This window comes from Phyllobates terribilis, unplaced genomic scaffold (genome assembly GCF_046119375.1).
Source record: "Phyllobates terribilis strain yellow unplaced genomic scaffold, ASM4611937v1 Scaffold_3__8_contigs__length_932513732, whole genome shotgun sequence".
Classification (NCBI taxonomy): domain Eukaryota; kingdom Metazoa; phylum Chordata; class Amphibia; order Anura; family Dendrobatidae; genus Phyllobates; species Phyllobates terribilis.
Genome location: NW_027362763.1, coordinates 25,768,097 through 25,788,417, shown reverse-complemented (window position 1 = coordinate 25,788,417; position 20,321 = coordinate 25,768,097).

Below are 20,321 nucleotides of genomic sequence, written 5' to 3'. Positions count from 1 at the left end.
AGGGGCAGAAGTGTGGAGGAATAAGGGGCAGAAGTGTGGAGGAATAAGGGGGCAGAATTGTGGAGAATAAGGAGCAGAAGTGTGGAGGAATAAGGGGCAGAAGTGTGGAGAAAAAGGGGCAGAAGTGTGGAGAATAAGTGGCAGAAGTGTGGAGGAATAAGGGGCAGAAGTGTGGAAGAATAAGGGGCAGAAGTGTGGAGGAATAAGGGGGCAGAAGTGTGGAGGAATAAGGGGCAGAAGTGTGGAGAATAAGGGGCAGAAGTGTGGAGGAATAAGGGGCAGAAGTGTGGAGGAATAAGGGGCAGAAGTGTGGAGGAATAAGGGTCAGAAGTGTGGAGGAATAAGGGGGCAGAAGTGTGGAGGAATAAGAGGCAGAAGTGTGGAGAATAAGGGGCAGAAGTGTGGAGAATAAGGGGCAGAAGTGTGGAGGAATAATGGGCAGAAGTGTGGAGGAATAAGGGGCAGAAGTGTGGAGGAATAAAGGGCAAAAGTGTGGAGGAATAAAGGGCAGTAGTGTGGAGGAATAAGGGGCAGAAGTGTGGAGGAATAAAGGGCAGAAGTGTGGAGGAATAAGGGGCAGAAGTGTGGAGGAATAAGGGGGCAGAAGTGTGGAGAATAAGGGGCAGAAGTGTGGAGGAATAAGGGGCAGAAGTGTGGAGGAATAAGGGGCAGAAGTGTGGAACAAATAAGGGGCAGAAGTGTGGAGGAATAAGGGGCAGAAGTGTGGCGGAATAAGGAGCAGAAGTGTGGAGGAATAAGGGGCAGAAGTGTGGAGGAATAAGGGGCAGAAGTGTGGAACAAATAAGGGGCAGAAGTGTGGAGGAATAAGGGGCAGAAGTGTGGAACAAATAAGGGGCAGAAGTGTGGAGGAATAAGGGACAGAAGTGTGGAGGAATAAGGAGCAGAAGTGTGGAGGAATAAGGGGCAGAAGTGTGGAGGAATAAGGGGCAGAAGTGTGGAACAAATAAGGGGCAGAAGTGTGGAGGAATAAGGGGCAGAAGTGTGGAACAAATAAGGGGCAGAAGTGTGGAGGAATAAGGGGCAGAAGTGTGGCGGAATAAGGGGGCAGAAGTGTGGAGCAATAAGGGGCAGAAGTGTGGAGGAATAAGGAGCAGAAGTGTGGAGGAATAAGGGGCAGAAGTGTGGAGGAATAAGGGGCAGAAGTGTGGAACAAATAAGGGGCAGAAGTGTGGAGGATTAAGGGGCAGAAGTGTGGAGGAATAAGGGGCAGAAGTGTGGAGGATAAGGGACAGAAGTGTGGAGGAATAAGGGGCAGAAGTGTGGAGAAAAAGGGGCAGAAGTGTGGAGGAATAAGGGGCAGAAGTGTGGAGGAATAAGGGGCAGAAGTGTGGAGAGTAAGGGGCAGAAGTGTGGAGGAATAAGGGGCAGAAGTGTGGAGGAATAAGGGGCAGAAGTGTGGAGGAATAAGGGGCAGAAGTGTGGAGGAATAAGGGGCAGAAGTGTGGAGAATAAGGAGCAGAAGTGTGGAGGAATAAGGGGCAGAAGTGTGGAGGAATAAGGGGCAGAAGTGTGGAGAATATGGGGCAGAAGTGTGGAGGAATAAGGGGCAGAAGTGTGGAGGAATAAGGGGCAGAAGTGTGGAGGAATAAGGCGCAGAAGTGTGGAGGAATAAGGGGCAGAAGTGTGGAGAATAAGGGGCAGAAGTGTGGAGGAATAAGGGGCAGAAGTGTGGAAGAATAAGGGGCAGAAGTGTGGAGGAATAAGGGGCAGAAGTGTGGAGGAATAAGGGGCAGAAGTGTGGAGAATAAGGAGCAGAAGTGTGGAGGAATAAGGGCAGGAGTGTGGAGGAATAAGGGGCAGAAGTGTGGAAGAATAAGGGGCAGAAGTGTGGAGGAATAAGGGGGCAGAAGTGGGGAGGAATAAGGTACAGAAGTGTGGAGAATAAGGGGCAGAAGTGTGGAGGAATAAGGGGCAGAAGTGTGGAGAATAAGGGGCAGAAGTGTGGAGGAATAAGGGGCAGAAGTGTGGAGAATAAGGGGCAGAAGTGTGGAGGAATAAGGGGCAGAAGTGTGGAGGAATAAGTGGGCAGAAGTGTGGAGAATAAGGGGCAGAAGTGTGGAGGAATAAGGGGCAGAAGTGTGGAGAATAAGGGGCAGAAGTGTGGAGGAATAAGGGGCAGAAGTGTGGAGAATAAGGGGCAGAAGTGTGGAGGAATAAGGGGCAGAAGTGTGGAGGAATAAGTGGGCAGAAGTGTGGAGAATAAGGGGCAGAAGTGTGGAGGAATAAGGGGCAGAAGTGTGGAGGAATAAGGGGGCAGAAGTGTGGAGGAATAAGGGGCAGAAGTGTGGAGGAATAAGGGGCAGAAGTGTGGAGGAATAAGGGGGCAGAAGTGTGGAGGAATAAGGGGCAGAAGTGTGGAGGAATAAGGGGGCAGAAGTGTGGAGAATAAGGGGGCAGAAGTGTGGAGGAATAAGGGGCAGGAATGTGGAGGAATAAGGGGCAGAAGTGTGGAGAATAAGGGGCAGAAGTGTGGAGGAATAAGGGGCAGAAGTGTGGAGGAATAAGGGGCAGGAGTGTGGAGGAATAAGGGGCAGAAGTGTGGAGAATAAGGGGCAGAAGTGTGGAGGAATAAGGGGCAGAAGTGTGGAGGAATAAGGGGGCAGAAGTGTGGAGGAATAAGGGGCAGAAGTGTGGAGGAATAAGGGGGCAGAAGTGTGGAGGAATAAGGGGCAGGAGTGTGGAGGAATAAGGGGCAGGAGTGTGGAGGAATAAGGGGCAGAAGTGTGGAGAATAAGAGGCAGAAGTGTGGAGAATAAGGGGCAGAAGTGTGGAGGAATAAGGGGGCAGAAGTGTGGAGGAATAAGGTACAGAAGTGTGGAGAATAAGGAGCAGAAGTGTGGAGGAATAAGGGGGCAGAAGTGTGGAGGAATAAGGGGGCAGAAGTGTGGAGGAATAAGGGACAGGAGTGTGGAGAATAAGGGGCAGAAGTGTGGAGGAATAAGGGGCAGAAGTGTGGAAGAATAAGGGGCAGAATTGTGGAGGAATAAGGGGGCAGAAGTGTGGAGGAATAAGGGGCAGAAGTGTGGAGGAATAAGGGGCAGAAGTGTGGAGGAATAAGGGGCAGAAGTGTGGAGAATAAGAGGCAGAAGTGTGGAGAATAAGGGGCAGAAGTGTGGAGGAATAAGGGGCAGAAGTGTGGAGGAATAAGGGGCAGAAGTGTGGAGGAATAAGGGGCAGAAGTGTGGAGGAATAAGGGGCAGAAGTGTGGAGAATAAGGAGCAGAAGTGTGGAGGAATAAGGGCAGGAGTGTGGAGGAATAAGGGGCAGAAGTGTGGAAGAATAAGGGGCAGAAGTGTGGAGGAATAAGGCGGCAGAAGTGGGGAGGAATAAGGTACAGAAGTGTGGAGAATAAGGGGCAGAAGTGTGGAGGAATAAGGGGCAGAAGTGTGGAGAATAAGGGGCAGAAGTGTGGAGGAATAAGGGGCAGAAGTGTGGAGAATAAGGGGCAGAAGTGTGGAGGAATAAGGGGCAGAAGTGTGGAGGAATAAGTGGGCAGAAGTGTGGAGAATAAGGGGCAGAAGTGTGGAGGAATAAGGGGCAGAAGTGTGGAGAATAAGGGGCAGAAGTGTGGAGGAATAAGGGGCAGAAGTGTGGAGAATAAGGGGCAGAAGTGTGGAGGAATAAGGGGCAGAAGTGTGGAGGAATAAGTGGGCAGAAGTGTGGAGAATAAGGGGCAGAAGTGTGGAGGAATAAGGGGCAGAAGTGTGGAGGAATAAGGGGCAGAAGTGTGGAGAATAAGGGGCAGAAGTGTGGAGGAATAAGGGGGCAGAAGTGTGGAGGAATAAGGGGCAGAAGTGTGGAGAATAAGGGGCAGAAGTGTGGAGAATAAGGGGCAGAAGTGTGGAGAATAAGGGACAGAAGTGTGGAGGAATAAGGGGCAGAAATGTGGAGGAATAAGGGGCAGAAGCGTGGAGGAATAAGGGGCAGAAGTGTGGAGGAATAAGGGTCAGATGTGTGGAGGAATAAGGGGCAGAAGTGTGGAGAATAAGGGGCAGAAGTGTGGAGAAAAAGGGGCAGAAGTGTGGAGGAATAAGGGGCAGAAGTGTGGAGGAATAAGAGGCAGAAGTGTGGAGAATAAGGGGGCAGAATTGTGGAGAATAAGGAGCAGAAGTGTGGAGAATAAGGGAGCAGAAGTGTGGAGGAATAAGGGGGCAGAAGTGTGGAGGAATAAGGGGCAGAAGTGTGGAGAATAAGAGGCAGAAGTGTGGAGAATAAGGGGCAGAAGTGTGGAGAATAAGGGGCAGAAGTGTGGAGAATAAGGAGCAGAAGTGTGGAGGAATAAGGGGCAGGAGTGCGGAGAATAAGGGGCAGAAGTGTGGAGAATAAGGGGCAGAAGTGTGGAGGAATAAGGGGCAGAAGTGTGGAGAATAAGGAGCAGAAGTGTGGAGGAATAAGGGGCAGGAGTGTGGAGGAATAAGGGGCAGAAGTGTGGAGAATAAGGGTCAGAAGTGTGGAGGAATAAGGGGCAGAAGTGTGGAGAATAAGGGGCAGAAGTGTGGAGAATAAGGGGCAGAAGTGTGGAGGAATAAGGGACAGAAGTGTGGAGGAATAAGGGGCAGAAGTGTGGAGGACTAAGGGGCAGAAGTGTGGAGGAATAAGGGGGCAGAAGTGTGGAGGAATAAGGGGCAGAAGCGTGGAGGAATAAGGGGCAGAAGCGTGGAGGAATAAGGGTCAGATGTGTGGAGGAATAAGGGGCAGAAGTGTGGAGGAATAAGGGGCAGAAGTGTGGAGAATAAGGAGCAGAAGTGTGGAGGAATAAGGGACAGGAGTGTGGAGAATAAGGGGCAGAAGTGTGGAGAATAAGGGGCAGAAGTGTGGAGAATAAGGGGCAGAAGTGTGGAGGAATAAGGGGCAGAAGTGTGGAGAATAAGGAGCAGAAGTGTGGAGGAATAAGGGACAGGAGTGTGGAGAATAAGGGGCAGAAGTGTGGAGGAATAAGGGGGCAGAAGTGTGGAGGAATAAGGTACAGAAGTGTGGAGAATAAGGAGCAGAAGTGTGGAGGAATAAGGGACAGGAGTGTGGAGGAATAAGGGGCAGAAGTGTGGAGAATAAGGGGCAGAAGTGTGGAGGAATAAGGGGCAGAAGTGTGGAGAATAGGGAGCAGAAGTGTGGAGGAATAAGGGGCAGGAGTGTGGAGGAATAAGGGGCAGAAGTGTGGAGAATAAGGGTCAGAAGTGTGGAGGAATAAGGGACAGAAGTGTGGAGTATAAGGGGCAGAAGTGTGGAGAATAAGGGACAGAAGTGTGGAGGAATAAGGGACAGAAGTGTGGAGGAATAAGGGGCAGAAGTGTGGAGGAATAAGGGGCAGAAGTGTGGAGAATAAGGGGCAGAAGTGTGGAGGAATAAGGGGGCAGAAGTGTGGAGGAATAAGGGGCAGAAGCGTGGAGGAATAAGGGGCAGAAGTGTGGAGGAATAAGGGTCAGATGTGTGGAGGAATAAGGGGCAGAAGTGTGGAGAATAAGGGGCAGAAGTGTGGAGAATAAGGGGCAGAAGTGTGGAGGAATAAGGGGCAGAAGTGTGGAGAATAAGGGGGCAGAAGTGTGGAGGAATAAGGGGCAGAAATGTGGAGAATAAGGGACAGAAGTGTGGAGGAATAAGGGGCAGAAATGTGGAGGAATAAGGGGCAGAAGCGTGGAGGAATAAGGGGCAGAAGTGTGGAGGAATAAGGGTCAGATGTGTGGAGGAATAAGGGGCAGAAGTGTGGAGAATAAGGGGCAGAAGTGTGGAGAATAAGGGGCAGAAGTGTGGAGGAATAAGGGGCAGAAGTGTGGAGGAATAAGAGGCAGAAGTGTGGAGAATAAGGGGGCAGAATTGTGGAGAATAAGGAGCAGAAGTGTGGAGAATAAGGGGCAGAAGTGTGGAGGAATAAGGGGCAGAAGTGTGGAGGAATAAGGGTCAGATGTGTGGAGGAATAAGGGGGCAGAAGTGTGGAGGAATAAGGGGCAGAAGTGTGGAGGAATAAGGGGCAGAAGTGTGGAGGAATAAGGGGCAGAAGCGTGGAGGAATAAGGGGCAGAAGCGTGGAGGAATAAGGGGCAGAAGCGTGGAGGAATAAGGGGCAGAAGCGTGGAGGAATAAGGGGCAGAAGTGTGGAGAATAAGGGGCAGAAGTGTGGAGGAATAAGGGGCAGAAGTGTGGAGAATAAGGGGCAGAAGTGTGGAGAATAAGGGGCAGAAGTGTGGAGGAATAAGGGGCAGAAGTGTGGAGGAATAAGGGGCAGAAGTGTGGAGGAATAAGGGGCAGAAGTGTGGAGGAATAAGGGGGCAGAGGTGTGGAGGAATAAGGGGCAGAAGTGTGGAGGAATAAGGGGCAGAAGTGTGGAGGAATAAGGGGCAGAAGTGTGGAGGAATAAGGGGCAGAAGTGTGGAGGAATAAGGGGCAGAAGTGTGGAGGAATAAGGGGGCAGAAGTGTGGAGAATAAGGGGCAGAAGTGTGGAGGAATAAGGGGCAGAAGTGTGGAGGAATAAGAGGCAGAAGTGTGGAGGAATAAGGGGCAGAAGCGTGGAGGAATAAGGGGCAGAAGCGTGGAGGAATAAGGGGCAGAAGTGTGGAGGAATAAGGGGCAGAAGTGTGGAGAATAAGGGGCAGAAGTGTGGAGAATAAGGGGCAGAAGTGTGGAGGAATAAGGGGCAGAAGTGTGGAGGAATAAGGGGCAGAAGTGTGGAGGAATAAGGGGCAGAAGTGTGGAGGAATAAGGGGCAGAAGTGTGGAGGAATAAGGGGCAGAAGTGTGGAGAATAAGGGGCAGAAGTGTGGAGAATAAGGGGCAGAAGTGTGGAGAATAAGGGGGCAGAAGTGTGGAGGAATAAGGGGGCAGAAGTGTGGAGGAATAAGGGGCAGAAGTGTGGAGGAATAAGGGGCAGAAGTGTGGAGGAATAAGGGGCAGAAGTGTGGAGGAATAAGGGGCAGAAGTGAGGAGGAATAAGGAGCAGAAGAGTGGAGGAATAAGGGGCAGAAGTGTGGAGGAATAAGGGGCAGAAGTGTGGAGAATAAGGGGCAGGAGTGTGGAGGAATAAGGGGCAGAAGTGTGGAGAATAAGAGGCAGAAGTGTGGAGGAATAAGGGGCAGAAGTGTGGAGGAATAAGGGGCAGAAGTGTGGAGGAATAAGGGGCAGAAGTGAGGAGGAATAAGGAGCAGAAGTGTGGAGAATAAGGGGCAGAAGTGTGGAGAATAAGGGGCAGAAGTGTGGAGAATAAGGGGCAGAAGTGTGGAGAATAAGGGGCAGAAGTGTGGAGAATAAGGAGCAGAAGTGTGGAGGAATAAGGGGCAGGAGTGCGGAGAATAAGGGGCAGAAGTGTGGAGAATAAGGGGCAGAAGTGTGGAGGAATAAGGGGCAGAAGTGTGGAGAATAAGGAGCAGAAGTGTGGAGGAATAAGGGGCAGGAGTGTGGAGGAATAAGGGGCAGAAGTGTGGAGAATAAGGGTCAGAAGTGTGGAGGAATAAGGGGCAGAAGTGTGGAGAATAAGGGGCAGAAGTGTGGAGAATAAGGGGCAGAAGTGTGGAGGAATAAGGGACAGAAGTGTGGAGGAATAAGGGGCAGAAGTGTGGAGGACTAAGGGGCAGAAGTGTGGAGGAATAAGGGGGCAGAAGTGTGGAGGAATAAGGGGCAGAAGCGTGGAGGAATAAGGGGCAGAAGCGTGGAGGAATAAGGGTCAGATGTGTGGAGGAATAAGGGGCAGAAGTGTGGAGGAATAAGGGGCAGAAGTGTGGAGAATAAGGAGCAGAAGTGTGGAGGAATAAGGGACAGGAGTGTGGAGAATAAGGGGCAGAAGTGTGGAGAATAAGGGGCAGAAGTGTGGAGAATAAGGGGCAGAAGTGTGGAGGAATAAGGGGCAGAAGTGTGGAGAATAAGGAGCAGAAGTGTGGAGGAATAAGGGACAGGAGTGTGGAGAATAAGGGGCAGAAGTGTGGAGGAATAAGGGGGCAGAAGTGTGGAGGAATAAGGTACAGAAGTGTGGAGAATAAGGAGCAGAAGTGTGGAGGAATAAGGGACAGGAGTGTGGAGGAATAAGGGGCAGAAGTGTGGAGAATAAGGGGCAGAAGTGTGGAGGAATAAGGGGCAGAAGTGTGGAGAATAGGGAGCAGAAGTGTGGAGGAATAAGGGGCAGGAGTGTGGAGGAATAAGGGGCAGAAGTGTGGAGAATAAGGGTCAGAAGTGTGGAGGAATAAGGGACAGAAGTGTGGAGTATAAGGGGCAGAAGTGTGGAGAATAAGGGACAGAAGTGTGGAGGAATAAGGGACAGAAGTGTGGAGGAATAAGGGGCAGAAGTGTGGAGGAATAAGGGGCAGAAGTGTGGAGAATAAGGGGCAGAAGTGTGGAGGAATAAGGGGGCAGAAGTGTGGAGGAATAAGGGGCAGAAGCGTGGAGGAATAAGGGGCAGAAGTGTGGAGGAATAAGGGTCAGATGTGTGGAGGAATAAGGGGCAGAAGTGTGGAGAATAAGGGGCAGAAGTGTGGAGAATAAGGGGCAGAAGTGTGGAGGAATAAGGGGCAGAAGTGTGGAGAATAAGGGGGCAGAAGTGTGGAGGAATAAGGGGCAGAAATGTGGAGAATAAGGGACAGAAGTGTGGAGGAATAAGGGGCAGAAATGTGGAGGAATAAGGGGCAGAAGCGTGGAGGAATAAGGGGCAGAAGTGTGGAGGAATAAGGGTCAGATGTGTGGAGGAATAAGGGGCAGAAGTGTGGAGAATAAGGGGCAGAAGTGTGGAGAATAAGGGGCAGAAGTGTGGAGGAATAAGGGGCAGAAGTGTGGAGGAATAAGAGGCAGAAGTGTGGAGAATAAGGGGGCAGAATTGTGGAGAATAAGGAGCAGAAGTGTGGAGAATAAGGGGCAGAAGTGTGGAGGAATAAGGGGCAGAAGTGTGGAGGAATAAGGGTCAGATGTGTGGAGGAATAAGGGGGCAGAAGTGTGGAGGAATAAGGGGCAGAAGTGTGGAGGAATAAGGGGCAGAAGTGTGGAGGAATAAGGGGCAGAAGCGTGGAGGAATAAGGGGCAGAAGCGTGGAGGAATAAGGGGCAGAAGCGTGGAGGAATAAGGGGCAGAAGCGTGGAGGAATAAGGGGCAGAAGTGTGGAGAATAAGGGGCAGAAGTGTGGAGGAATAAGGGGCAGAAGTGTGGAGAATAAGGGGCAGAAGTGTGGAGAATAAGGGGCAGAAGTGTGGAGGAATAAGGGGCAGAAGTGTGGAGGAATAAGGGGCAGAAGTGTGGAGGAATAAGGGGCAGAAGTGTGGAGGAATAAGGGGGCAGAGGTGTGGAGGAATAAGGGGCAGAAGTGTGGAGGAATAAGGGGCAGAAGTGTGGAGGAATAAGGGGCAGAAGTGTGGAGGAATAAGGGGCAGAAGTGTGGAGGAATAAGGGGCAGAAGTGTGGAGGAATAAGGGGGCAGAAGTGTGGAGAATAAGGGGCAGAAGTGTGGAGGAATAAGGGGCAGAAGTGTGGAGGAATAAGAGGCAGAAGTGTGGAGGAATAAGGGGCAGAAGCGTGGAGGAATAAGGGGCAGAAGCGTGGAGGAATAAGGGGCAGAAGTGTGGAGGAATAAGGGGCAGAAGTGTGGAGAATAAGGGGCAGAAGTGTGGAGAATAAGGGGCAGAAGTGTGGAGGAATAAGGGGCAGAAGTGTGGAGGAATAAGGGGCAGAAGTGTGGAGGAATAAGGGGCAGAAGTGTGGAGGAATAAGGGGCAGAAGTGTGGAGGAATAAGGGGCAGAAGTGTGGAGAATAAGGGGCAGAAGTGTGGAGAATAAGGGGCAGAAGTGTGGAGAATAAGGGGGCAGAAGTGTGGAGGAATAAGGGGGCAGAAGTGTGGAGGAATAAGGGGCAGAAGTGTGGAGGAATAAGGGGCAGAAGTGTGGAGGAATAAGGGGCAGAAGTGTGGAGGAATAAGGGGCAGAAGTGAGGAGGAATAAGGAGCAGAAGAGTGGAGGAATAAGGGGCAGAAGTGTGGAGGAATAAGGGGCAGAAGTGTGGAGAATAAGGGGCAGGAGTGTGGAGGAATAAGGGGCAGAAGTGTGGAGAATAAGAGGCAGAAGTGTGGAGGAATAAGGGGCAGAAGTGTGGAGGAATAAGGGGCAGAAGTGTGGAGGAATAAGGGGCAGAAGTGAGGAGGAATAAGGAGCAGAAGTGTGGAGAATAAGGGGCAGAAGTGTGGAGGAATAAGGGGCAGAAGTGTGGAGAATAAGGGGCAGGAGTGTGGAGAATAAGGGGGCAGAAGTGTGGAGGAATAAGGGGCAGAAGTGTGGAGAATAAGGGGGCAGAAGTGTGGAGGAATAAGGGGCAGGAGTGTGGAGGAATAAGGGGCAGAAGTGTGGAGAATAAGAGGCAGAAGTGTGGAGAATAAGGGGCAGAAGTGTGGAGAATAAGGGGCAGAAGTGTGGAGGAATAAGGGGGCAGAAGTGTGGAGGAATAAGGTACAGAAGTGTGGAGAATAAGGAGCAGAAGTGTGGAGGAATAAGGGGGCAGAAGTGTGGAGGAATAAGTGGGCAGAAGTGTGGAGGAATAAGGGACAGGAGTGTGGAGAATAAGGGGCAGAAGTGTGGAGGAATAAGGGGCAGGAGTGTGGAGGAATAAGGGGCAGAAGTGTGGAGAATAAGGGGCAGAAGTGTGGAGAATAAGGGGCAGAAGTGTGGAGAATAAGGGACAGAAGTGTGGAGGAATAAGGGACAGAAGTGTGGAGGAATAAGGGGCAGAAGTGTGAGAATAAGGGGCAGAAGTGTGGAGAATAAGGGGCAGAAGTGTGGAGGAATAAGGGGGCAGAAGTGTGGAGGAATAAGGGGCAGATGTGTGGAGGAATAAGGGGCAGAAGTGTGGAGGAATAAGGGGGCAGAAGTGTGGAGAATAAGGGGCAGAAGTGTGGAGAATAAGGGGCAGAAGTGTGGAGGAATAAGGGTCAGATGTGTGGAGGAATAAGGGGCAGAAGTGTGGAGAATAAGGGGCAGAAGTGTGGAGAATAAGGGCAGAAGTGTGGAGAATAAGGGACAGAAGTGTGGAGGAATAAGGGGCAGATGTGTGGAGGAATAAGGGGGCAGAAGTGTGGAGGAATAAGGGGCAGAAGTGTGGAGAATAAGGGGCAGAAGTGTGGAGAATAAGGGAGCAGAAGTATGGAGGAATAAGGGGCAGAAGTGTGGAGGAATAAGGGGCAGAAGTGTGGAGAATAAGGGGCAGAAGTGTGGAGAATAAGGGACAGAAGTGTGGAGGAATAAGGGGCAGATGTGTGGAGGAATAAGGGGGCAGAAGTGTGGAGGAATAAGGGGCAGAAGTGTGGAGAATAAGGGGCAGAAGTGTGGAGAATAAGGGAGCAGAAGTATGGAGGAATAAGGGGCAGAAGTGTGGAGGAATAAGGGGGCAGAAGTGTGGAGGAATAAGGGGCAGAAGTGTGGAGGAATAAGGGGGCAGAAGTGTGGAGAATAAGGGGGCAGAAGTGTGGAGGAATAAGGGGCAGGAGTGTGGAGGAATAAGGGGCAGAAGTGTGGAGAATAAGAGGCAGAAGTGTGGAGAATAAGGGGCAGAAGTGTGGAGGAATAAGGGGGCAGAAGTGTGGAGGAATAAGGGGCAGAAGTGTGGAGGAATAAGGGGGCAGAAGTGTGGAGAATAAGGGGGCAGAAGTGTGGAGGAATAAGGGGCAGGAGTGTGGAGGAATAAGGGGCAGAAGTGTGGAGAATAAGAGGCAGAAGTGTGGAGGAATAAGGGGCAGGAGTGTGGAGGAATAAGGGGCAGAAGTGTGGAGAATAAGAGGCAGAAGTGTGGAGAATAAGGGACAGAAGTGTGGAGGAATAAGGGGCAGATGTGTGGAGGAATAAGGGGGCAGAAGTGTGGAGGAATAAGGGGCAGAAGTGTGGAGAATAAGGGGCAGAAGTGTGGAGAATAAGGGAGCAGAAGTGTGGAGGAATAAGGGGCAGAAGTGTGGAGGAATAAGGGGGCAGAAGTGTGGAGGAATAAGGGGCAGAAGTGTGGAGGAATAAGGGGGCAGAAGTGTGGAGAATAAGGGGGCAGAAGTGTGGAGGAATAAGGGGCAGGAGTGTGGAGGAATAAGGGGCAGAAGTGTGGAGAATAAGAGGCAGAAGTGTGGAGGAATAAGGGGCAGGAGTGTGGAGGAATAAGGGGCAGAAGTGTGGAGAATAAGAGGCAGAAGTGTGGAGGAATAAGGTACAGAAGTGTGGAGGAATAAGGTACAGAAGTGTGGAGAATAAGGAGCAGAAGTGTGGAGGAATAAGGGCAGGAGTGTGGAGGAATAAGGGGCAGAAGTGTGGAGAGTAAGGGGCAGAAGTGTGGAGGAATAAGGGGCAGAAGTGTGGAGAATAAGAGGCAGAAGTGTGGAGGAATAAGGGCAGGAGTGTGGAGGAATAAGGGGCAGAAGTGTGGAGGAATAAGGGGCAGAAGTGTGGAGAATAAGGGGCAGAAGTGTGGAGGAATAAGGGGGCAGAAGTGTGGAGGAATAAGGGGCAGAAGCGTGGAGGAATAAGGGGCAGAAGCATGGAGGAATAAGGGTCAGATGTGTGGAGGAATAAGGGGCAGAAGTGTGGAGAATAAGGAGCAGAAGTGTGGAGGAATAAGGGGCAGAAGTGTGGAGAATAAGGGGCAGAAGTGTGGAGAATAAGGGGCAGAAGTGTGGAGAATAAGGGGCAGAAGTGTGGAGAATAAGGGGCAGAAGTGTGGAGAATAAGGGGCAGAAGTGTGGAGGAATAAGGGGCAGAAGTGTGGAGGAATAAGGGACAGGAGTGTGGAGAATAAGGGGCAGAAGTGTGGAGAATAAGGGGCAGAAGTGTGGAGGAATAAGGGGCAGAAGTGTGGAGAATAAGGAGCAGAAGTGTGGAGGAATAAGGGGCAGAAGTGTGGAGGAATAAGGGGCAGGAGTGTGGAGGAATAAGGGGCAGAAGTGTGGAGAATAAGGGTCAGAAGTGTGGAGGAATAAGGGGCAGAAGTGTGGAGGAATAAGGGGCAGAAGTGTGGAGAATAAGGGGCAGAAGTGTGGAGGAATAAGGGGCAGAAGTGTGGAGAATAAGGAGCAGAAGTGTGGAGGAATAAGGGGCAGAAGTGTGGAGGAATAAGGGGCAGGAGTGTGGAGAATAAGGGGCAGAAGTGTGGAGAATAAGGGGCAGAAGTGTGGAGGAATAAGGGGCAGGAGTGTGGAGGAATAAGGGGCAGAAGTGTGGAGAATAAGGGTCAGAAGTGTGGAGGAATAAGGGACAGAAGTGTGGAGAATAAGGGGCAGAAGTGTGGAGAATAAGGGACAGAAGTGTGGAGGAATAAGGGACAGAAGTGTGGAGGAATAAGGGGCAGAAGTGTGGAGGAATAAGGGGCAGAAGTGTGGAGAATAAGGGGCAGAAGCGTGGAGGAATAAGGGGCAGAAGTGTGGAGGAATAAGGGTCAGATGTGTGGAGGAATAAAGGGCAGAAGTGTGGAGAATAAGGGGCAGAAGTGTGGAGAATAAGGGGCAGAAGTGTGGAGAACAAGGGGCAGAAGTGTGGAGGAATAAGGGGCAGTAGTGTGGAGAATAAGGGGGCAGAAGTGTGGAGGAATAAGGGGCAGAAATTTGGAGAATAAGGGACAGAAGTGTGGAGGAATAAGGGGCAGAAATGTGGAGGAATAAGGGGCAGAAGCGTGGTGGAATAAGGGGCAGAAGTGTGGAGGAATAAGGGTCAGATGTGTGGAGGAATAAGGGGCAGAAGTGTGGAGAATAAGGGGCAGAAGTGTGGAGAATAAGGGGCAGAAGTGTGGAGGAATAAGGGGCAGAAGTGTGGAGGAATAAGAGGCAGAAGTGTGGAGGAATAAGGGGCAGAAGCGTGGAGGAATAAGGGGCAGAAGCGTGGAGGAATAAGGGGCAGAAGTGTGGAGGAATAAGGGGCAGAAGTGTGGAGAATAAGGGGCAGAAGTGTGGAGAATAAGGGGCAGAAGTGTGGAGGAATAAGGGGCAGAAGTGTGGAGGAATAAGGGGCAGAAGTGTGGAGGAATAAGGGGCAGAAGTGTGGAGGAATAAGGGGCAGAAGTGTGGAGGAATAAGGGGCAGAAGTGTGGAGAATAAGGGGCAGAAGTGTGGAGAATAAGGGGCAGAAGTGTGGAGAATAAGGGGGCAGAAGTGTGGAGGAATAAGGGGCAGAAGTGTGGAGGAATAAGGGGCAGAAGTGAGGAGGAATAAGGAGCAGAAGTGTGGAGGAATAAGGGGCAGAAGTGTGGAGGAATAAGGGGCAGAAGTGTGGAGAATAAGGGGCAGAAGTGTGGAGGAATAAGGGGCAGAAGTGTGGAGAATAAGGGGCAGGAGTGTGGAGGAATAAGGGGCAGAAGTGTGGAGAATAAGGGGCAGGAGTGTGGAGAATGAGGGGGCAGAAGTGTGGAGGAATAAGGGGCAGAAGTGTGGAGAATAAGGGGGCAGAAGTGTGGAGGAATAAGGGGCAGAAGTGTGGAGGAATAAGGGGCAGAAGTGTGGAGAATAAGAGGCAGAAGTGTGGAGAATAAGGGGCAGAAGTGTGGAGGAATAAGGGGGCAGAAGTGTGGAGGAATAAGGTACAGAAGTGTGGAGAATAAGGAGCAGAAGTGTGGAGGAATAAGGGGGCAGAAGTGTGGAGGAATAAGTGGGCAGAAGTGTGGAGGAATAAGGGACAGGAGTGTGGAGAATAAGGGGCAGAAGTGTGGAGGAATAAGGGGCAGGAGTGTGGAGGAATAAGGGGCAGAAGTGTGGAGAATAAGGGGCAGAAGTGTGGAGAATAAGGGGCAGAAGTGTGGAGAATAAGGGACAGAAGTGTGGAGGAATAAGGGACAGAAGTGTGGAGGAATAAGGGGCAGAAGTGTGAGAATAAGGGGCAGAAGTGTGGAGAATAAGGGGCAGAAGTGTGGAGGAATAAGGGGGCAGAAGTGTGGAGGAATAAGGGGCAGATGTGTGGAGGAATAAGGGGCAGAAGTGTGGAGGAATAAGGGGGCAGAAGTGTGGAGAATAAGGGGCAGAAGTGTGGAGAATAAGGGGCAGAAGTGTGGAGGAATAAGGGTCAGATGTGTGGAGGAATAAGGGGCAGAAGTGTGGAGAATAAGGGGCAGAAGTGTGGAGAATAAGGGGCAGAAGTGTGGAGGAATAAGGGGCAGAAGTGTGGAGAATAAGGGGCAGAAGTGTGGAGAATAAGGGACAGAAGTGTGGAGGAATAAGGGGCAGAAATGAGGAGGAATAAGGGGCAGAAGCGTGGAGGAATAAGGGGCAGAAGTGTGGAGGAATAAGGGTCAGATGTGTGGAGGAATAAGGGGCAGAAGTGTGGAGAATAAGGGGCAGAAGTGTGGAGAATAAGGGGCAGAAGTGTGGAGGAATAAGTGGCAGAAGTGTGGAGGAATAAGAGGCAGAAGTGTGGAGGAATAAGGGGCAGAAGTGTGGAGGAATAAGGGGCAGAAGTGTGGAGAATAAGGGGCAGAAGTGTGGAGGAATAAGGGGCAGAAGTGTGGAGTAATAAGGGACAGAAGTGTGGAGAATAAGGGGCAGAAGTGTGGAGAATAAGGGGGCAGAAGTGTGGAGGAATAAGGGGGCAGAAGTGTGGAGAAATAAGGGGGCAGAAGTGTGGAGGAATAAGGGGCAGAAGTGTGGAGAATAAGGGGCAGAAGTGTGGAGAATAAGGGGCAGAAGTGTGGAGAATAAGGGGCAGAAGTGTGGAGGAATAAGGGGGCAGAAGTGTGGAGGAATAAGGGGCAGATGTGTGGAGGAATAAGGGGGCAGAAGTGTGGAGGAATAAGGGGCAGAAGTGTGGAGAATAAGGGGCAGAAGTGTGGAGAATAAGGGAGCAGAAGTGTGGAGGAATAAGGGGCAGGAGTGTGGAGGAATAAGGGGCAGAAGTGTGGAGAATAAGAGGCAGAAGTGTGGAGAATAAGGGGCAGAAGTGTGGAGGAATAAGGGGGCAGAAGTGTGGAGGAATAAGGTACAGAAGTGTGGAGAATAAGGGGGCAGAAGTGTGGAGGAATAAGGGGGCAGAAGTGTGGAGGAATAAGGGGGCAGAAGTGTGGAGGAATAAGGGGCAGACGTGTGGAGAATAAGGGGCAGAAGTGTGGAGAATAAGGGGCAGAAGTGTGGAGGAATAAGGGGGCAGAAGTGTGGAGGAATAAGGGGCAGATGTGTGGAGGAATAAGGGGGCAGAAGTGTGGAGGAATAAGGGGCAGAAGTGTGGAGAATAAGGGGCAGAAGTGTGGAGAATAAGGGGCAGAAGTGTGGAGGAATAAGGGGCAGGAGTGTGGAGGAATAAGGGGCAGAAGTGTGGAGAATAAGAGGCAGAAGTGTGGAGAATAAGGGGCAGAAGTGTGGAGGAATAAGGGGGCAGAAGTGTGGAGGAATAAGGTACAGAAGTGTGGAGAATAAGGAGCAGAAGTGTGGAGGAATAAGGGCAGGAGTGTGGAGGAATAAGGGGCAGAAGTGTGGAGAGTAAGGGGCAGAAGTGTGGAGGAATAAGGGGCAGAAGTGTGGAGAATAAGAGGCAGAAGTGTGGAGGAATAAGGGCAGGAGTGTGGAGGAATAAGGGGCAGAAGTGTGGAGGAATAAGGGCAGGAGTGTGGAGGAATAAGGGGCAGAAGTGTGGAGGAATAAGGGGCAGGAGTGTGGAGGAATAAGGGGCAGAAGTGTGGAGAATAAGAGGCAGAAGTGTGGAGAATAAGGGGCAGAAGTGTGGAGAATAAGGGGCAGAAGTGTGGAGGAATAAGGGGCAGAAGTGTGGAGAATAAGGGGCAGAAGTGTGGAGAATAAGGGGCAGAAGTGTGGAGGAATAAGGGGCAGAAGTGTGGAGAATAAGGGGCAGAAGTGTGGAGAATAAGGGGCAGAAGTGTGGAGGAATAAGGGGCAGAAGTGTGGAGAATAAGGAGCAGAAGTGTGGAGGAATAAGGGGCAGGAGTGTGGAGGAATAAGGGGCAGAAGTGTGGAGAATAAGGGTCAGAAGTGTGGAGGAATAAGGGGCAGAAGTGTGGAGAATAAGGGGCAGAAGTGTGGAGAATAAGGGGCAGAAGTGTGGAGAATAAGGGACAGAAGTGTGGAGGAATAAGGGACAGAAGTGTGGAGGAATAAGGGGCAGAAGTGTGGAGTAATAAGGGGCAGAAGTGTGGAGAATAAGGGGCAGAAGTGTGGAGGAATAAGGGGGCAGAAGTGTGGAGGAATAAGGGGCAGAAGCGTGGAGGAATAAGGGGCAGAAGTGTGGAGGAATAAGGGTCAGATGTGTGGAGGAATAAGGGGCAGAAGTGTGGAGAATAAGGAGCAGAAGTGTGGAGGAATAAGGGGCGGAAGTGTGGAGGAATAAGGGGCAGAAGTGTGGAGGAATAAGGGGCAGAAGTGTGGAGGAATAAGGGGCAGAAGTGTGGAGAATAAGGGGCAGAAGTGTGGAGAATAAGGGGCAGAAGTGTGGAGAATAAGGGGCAGAAGTGTGGAGAATAAGGAGCAGAAGTGTGGAGGAATAAGGGACAGGAGTGTGGAGAATAAGGGGCAGAAGTGTGGAGAATAAGGGGCAGAAGTGTGGAGGAATAAGGGGCAGAAGTGTGGAGAATAAGGAGCAGAAGTGTGGAGGAATAAGGGGCAGAAGTGTGGAGGAATAAGGGGCAGAAGTGTGGAGAATAAGGGTCAGAAGTGTGGAGGAATAAGGGGCAGAAGTGTGGAGGAATAAGGGGCAGAAGTGTGGAGAATAAGGGGCAGAAGTGTGGAGAATAAGGGTCAGAAGTGTGGAGGAATAAGGGGCAGAAGTGTGGAGGAATAAGGGGCAGAAGTGTGGAGAATAAGGGGCAGAAGTGTGGAGAATAAGGGGCAGAAGTGTGGAGAATAAGGGGCAGAAGTGTGGAGAATAAGGAGCAGAAGTGTGGAGGAATAAGGGACAGGAGTGTGGAGAATAAGGGGCAGAAGTGTGGAGAATAAGGAGCAGAAGTGTGGAGGAATAAGGGGCAGAAGTGTGGAGGAATAAGGGGCAGAAGTGTGGAGAATAAGGGTCAGAAGTGTGGAGGAATAAGGGGCAGAAGTGTGGAGGAATAAGGGGCAGAAGTGTGGAGAATAAGGGGCAGAAGTGTGGATGAATAAGGGGCAGAAGTGTGGAGAATAAGGAGCAGAAGTGTGGAGGAATAAGGGGAAGAAGTGTGGAGGAATAAGGGGCAGGAGTGTGGAGAATAAGGGGCAGAAGTGTGGAGAATAAGGGGCAGAAGTGTGGAGGAATAAGGGGCAGGAGTGTGGAGGAATAAGGGGCAGAAGTGTGGAGAATAAGGGTCAGAAGTGTGGAGGAATAAGGGACAGAAGTGTGGAGAATAAGGGGCAGAAGTGTGGAGAATAAGGGACAGAAGTGTGGAGGAATAAGGGACAGAAGTGTGGAGGAATAAGGGGCAGAAGTGTGGAGGAATAAGGGGCAGAAGTGTGGAGAATAAGGGGCAGAAGTGTGGAGGAATAAGGGGGCAGAAGTGTGGAGGAATAAGGGGCAGAAGCGTGGAGGAATAAGGGGCAGAAGTGTGGAGGAATAAGGGTCAGATGTGTGGAGGAATAAGGGGCAGAAGTGTGGAGAATAAGGGGCAGAAGTGTGGAGAATAAGGGGCAGAAGTGTGGAGGAATAAGGGGCAGTAGTGTGGAGAATAAGGGGGCAGAAGTGTGGAGGAATAAGGGGCAGAAATGTGGAGAATAAGGGACAGAAGTGTGGAGGAATAAGGGGCAATAATGTGGAGGAATAAGGGGCAGAAGCATGGAGGAATAAGGGGCAGAAGTGTGGAGGAATAAGGGTCAGATGTGTGGAGGAATAAGGGGCAGAAGTGTGGAGAATAAGGGGCAGAAGTGTGGAGAATAAGGGGCAGAAGTGTGGAGGAATAAGGGGCAGAAGTGTGGAGAATAAGGGGGCAGAATTGTGGAGAATAAGGAGCAGAAGTGTGGAGAATAAGGGGCAGAAGTGTGGAGGAATAAGGGTCAGATGTGTGGAGGAATAAGGGGGCAGAAGTGTGGAGGAATAAGGGGCAGAAGTGTGGAGGAATAAGGGGCAGAAGTGTGGAGGAATAAGGGTCAGATGTGTGGAGGAATAAGGGGGCAGAAGTGTGGAGGAATAAGGGGCAGAAGTGTGGAGGAATAAGGGGCAGAAGCGTGGAGGAATAAGGGGCAGAAGCGTGGAGGAATAAGGGGCAGAAGCGTGGAGGAATAAGGGGCAGAAGTGTGGAGAATAAGGGGCAGAAGTGTGGAGGAATAAGGGGCAGAAGTGTGGAGAATAAGGGGCAGAAGTGTGGAGGAATAAGGGGCAGAAGTGTGGAGAATAAGGGGCAGAAGTGTGGAGAATAAGGGGCAGAAGTGTGGAGAATAAGGGGCAGAAGTGTGGAGAATAAGGGGCAGAAGTGTGGAGAATAAGGGGCAGAAGTGTGGAGGAATAAGGGACAGAAGAGTGGAGGAATAAGGGGGCAGAAGTGTGGAGGAATAAGGGGCGGAAGTGTGGAGGAATAAGGGGCAGAAGTGTGGAGGAATAAGGGGCAGAAGTGTGGAGAATAAGGGGCAGAAGTGTGGAGAATAAGGGGCAGAAGTGTGGAGGAATAAGGGGCAGAAGTGTGGAGGAATAAGGGGCAGAAGTGTGGAGGAATAAGGGGCAGAAGTGTGGAGAATAAGGGGGCAGAAGTGTGGAGAATAAGGGGGCAGAAATGTGGAGAATAAGGTGCAGAAGTGTGGAGGAATAAGGGGCAGAAGTGTGGAGGAATAAGAGGCAGAAGTGTGGAGGAATAAGGGGCAGAAGCGTGGAGGAATAAGGGGCACAAGCGTGGAGGAATAAGGGGCAGAAGTGTGGAGGAATAAGGGGCAGAAGTGTGGAGAATAAGGGGCAGAAGTGTGGAGAATAAGGGGCAGAAGTGTGGAGGAATAAGGGGCAGAAGTGTGGAAAATAAGGGGCAGAAGTGTGGAGGAATAAGGGGCAGAAGTGTGGAGAATAAGGGGCAGGAGTGTGGAGGAATAAGGGGCAGAAGTGTGGAGAATAAGGGGCAGAAGTGTGGAGGAATAAGGGGCAGAAGTGTGGAGGAATAAGGGGCAGAAGTGTGGAGGAATAAGGGGCAGAAGTGTGGAGGAATAAGGGGCAGAAGTGTGGAGGAATAAGGGGCAGAAGTGTGGAGGAATAAGGGGCAGAAGTGTGGAGGAATAAGGGGCAGAAGTGTGGAGAATAAGGGGGCAGAAGTGTGGAGGAATAAGGGGCAGAAGTGTGGAGGAATAAGGGGCAGAAGTGTGGAGAATAAGGGGCAGAAGTGTGGAGAATAAGGGGCAGAAGTGTGGAGGAATAAGGGGCAGAAGTGTGGAGGAATAAGGGGCAGAAGTGTGGAGGAATAAGGGGCAGAAGTGTGGAGAATAAGGGGCAGAAGTGTGGAGAATAAGG